Below are 3764 nucleotides of genomic sequence, written 5' to 3'. Positions count from 1 at the left end.
TAAATAAAAAAAATGCATAAATTACATGTGATCAGCAGTAAATCTAGACTACATTCCCTAAACTAAGTGTTTTAACAGTGTTATAAGTTATTCAAAGTTTTAATTAGTTGTATTTATTTATAGCTGATTTATAAATTACCACAACTTTATTCACACATTAACTTAATGTAATAAGTACATCTGTGTAAAATGTTGCTGCTGCCTCTAATTTTAATTACTAAAATATTTGATTTAACAGAGGGCTAATAAAACTTTGCATATTTTGTAATTGCATTAAATTGTGCAACAAATATCACAATAAAACATAATATAATAAAAACAAATTAATTACTTGAGCTTTGTCTCGCTCAAGTCAAGAGCAGATGTCAGCGTTAGCATAGCTTGCTCGTATATTTAAGCTAATTATTTTACCGCTGCTCTGAGGTTTCTTGTCAAACCAATCCTCCGGCGCTGTAATCTCCCGGCTGGGCAGTATTTGTTCGGAAAGATTAGGTCGTCATTAAATCTGCAAAAATCTGAAGACATACCGATATCACCGCCGCCTAGTTATAACAAACTTTTCGGGTAAGCCATTAATATTTAAATGCGCTTGTCGGAGAGCCGCTCCGTCTCCTAGCAACAGGCGAACGTGAGCTCACCCTCCCGTCCAGCAGGGGGCGGGAACACCACAACAGGCGGAAAGCTTTGGCTAATCAAAGAGTCGTCCATTTGACAAGATCATACATCTCCATTCCGTCTTCGTGTCATTTAATTACGCAATAGTCACACTATTTTTAAGATCATTGGTAAATAAATCTCAAGAATCGTATAGCTAAACGTTGGATTATGTTACTTCTTTAGCAAACTGTAAACACTGTGCTAGCTGAATCTGCTACTTAAACTCGACATCCCGTTAAGGCGGTTCTTTAAAAACGACCACAGAGCGCGAGGGAGGATGATCCTCTCGCTTCGGTGTCGTTCTTCGTTTCTAATGGACCTTCAACATCAGTGTCGTGAACGTCAGATGTCTCCTGGTTTCTCGTTCATATGGACGCTGATAATGCCGAGACGAGGGTAGAACCAGTCAAGAGCGACCAGTGAAGGTAAGGGCTGTGCGGGATCTGTAATGCACGCCGACTGCTCGTCTGTGCACTGGAGTGTGAACTCTTCCTGTTAGTCTGAGCTTTCTTATTCAAATCCATTTAACAGAGAAAACATAAAGTCAGGCTTCTCGTATTCCATGCAGGACCTCTCATCCACCATGGGGAACAGATCATCAAAGGGTGTCAGTGGAGAGGAACCAGTTAAGACAACTTTATTTGAAAGGGAGCCCAGTGGGATAACCTACAGGATCCCTGCCCTGCTCTACCTGAGGCACTGTCACACCTTCCTCGCCTTTGCTGAGAAGAGGACCTCATCTTGTGACCGTGACGCCAAAATCCTGGTTATGAGAAGAGGACTGCTGAAAGATGATGGATCTGTTCAGGTTAATTATTCTGCCTGCACTCATGCTATTCATTTAGGGGCTTTTTATGATTCATTTGAATAGGTATGTGTAAAAAGAAATGAACCTCTTTGTATCAAGACTTTTGAAAAAGCCTTTCTAATGATGCCAAAATCAGCTGCATGGGCTTAATAATAAACAAAGTTACATCATATTCAAGTTGGCCTGTAAAAACAATAATGCATGACTCAAAAGGCCGTCTTTTCTTTATTTTTTTTGGTCAAATTAGACAAAGTTTGTATCATTTTCAAGCTGAATATATACAAAAACTACTGAAAACAATTTTTCTTGACATTCCCAAGAGCTTATATTGTGATTTCTCTTCAAATATATGAAAAAAACTGTAGTTTAGGACCTAATTTAGGCGCTGCAAATAAATCAATTGCCATCAAATTACCAATGATGACAGATAAGAGATCGAAGAACATTATCCTAGTTGTTTTTAGGAACATCTTACTTATCTTCAGCAAACTTGTCAACGATTTCATAGTAAAAAATCCGACTGACATGCACTGGAATGTGGTGAAAAAGTTGGATGCGAGTACAACATTATTAACTACTGCAAAACTTTAATGTACTACAAAATATAAGAAAAAACAAAATGGGCCAGTGAGTGGATTTTGCCTCATACCTAATTGAAAATCTTCATTTTATTGCGTTTAAAGATTTTACAATGTACAGCGTCAACTGAGAGCACAGTTTTTAATTTACCGTAGATTTTCTCCGATCCAAAAGGGTAAAAATGTTACATACAGGCTCAAATATATACATACCCCCCACAAATATTTGTTTCAATGTCCTTTATGAATTTGCACTTCAACCAAACACTTTTGGAGCTGTCGGTAAACTTCTGGCAGGATGTTTGACCTCTCTTCTTGATATGATTCATTTAAACTGGTTGGGATCCTGGCACAAGCCTAGTTAGCACATTTTTATTAGATTGAGATCTGGGCATCAACGAGGATAATCAAGAAGCTTAATATTAGCCTGTTTTATTGTTCCCCGTCGCAGAACAAAGAGGGGACTTGGATATACCCTCCATCTGTCCGCACGGTTCACCTTGTCAGCTGTACAAAATAAATGAGGTACAGAATTTTATTTTGGTATGTGGCTGCATCTAAATTTTTTTGAATTGAATTGAATCTAGGCAAAAGAAAAGTTACTATTGAAACTTGGGTTGCCACATCAAAATCCAAGATGGCCACCGCCATATATTTACAGGTGCATCTAAAAAAAATTTAGAATATTGTTAAAAAGTTCTATATTTCTTCCTGATGCAACCTGGGCTCGAACTTGCAACCTCAGGATTGCAGGTCCATGGCACTGACCATTGAGCTACAGCAGCCCTGATTCATTGCACATAAAGTGATCATGCATCAGGATATTTTAAGACTTAATTTCTTGTAATTTTGATGATTACTGATATGTCTTACAGATACTGAAAAACCAAAACAGTGTCTCAGAAAATTAGAATATTGTTAAGAGGTTAAATAATGTTAACTCCTGATGTCTCACCCTGATCAGCTGATTAACTCCTGGACATGAGCTACAAATGTCTCAGTCCTCAAGTCCAGACACTCCTGAACCAGAGACAACGTCAGTGTCTTACCTGCTGAGGAGACAAAGAACTGGACTGTTGCTCAGTGTTCAACGTCTTCTCTTCAGAATAAAGTAAATTTTCATGTCATTTAGATCCCAGAGTCTGCAGGAAGAGTGGAGAGGTCCAGAATCTATGTTGCTTGAAGCCCAGAGTGACGTTTCCACAGTCAGTGATGGTTTGGGTCCATGTCCTCTGCTGGTGTTTGTCCACTTTGGTTTCTGAAGTCCACAGTCAACGCAGCATCTACCAGGACATTTTAGAGACTTCATGCTTCTTCTGCTGACTAGATTTAGGGAGATGCTGGTTTCATTTTCCAGCAGGACTTGTCTCCTGCCCACACTGACAAAGGTACCAAAAGCTGCCTGTGGAATATTCTAATTTTCTGAGACACTGAGTACAAGAAATTAAGGCTTGAAATATTCCCCTCTGTGTAATGAATCTATATATTATAAGTTTTACTTTCTGAAATGATTGACGAACGATATTTAACTTTTTCACAAAATCCACATTTTTTGAGATGCACCTGAATAAATGTAAACCGTTCAGAGTCAGAGTTTCTTTATTGTCATTCGCACCTCATGTGGTACATGTGGTGGAGCGAAATTATGTACACAAGGTCCCAGTTACATCCAACAATAAAATGTATAAGAAAAACAGTAATAATATCTAAGATATGAACTA

Source organism: Nematolebias whitei, chromosome 14 (assembly GCF_014905685.2).
Source record: "Nematolebias whitei isolate Nwh7 chromosome 14, NemWhi1, whole genome shotgun sequence".
NCBI lineage: Eukaryota > Metazoa > Chordata > Actinopteri > Cyprinodontiformes > Rivulidae > Nematolebias > Nematolebias whitei.
The sequence above is the reverse complement of the archived record's forward strand: the minus strand, read 5'-3'. Positions refer to the sequence as shown.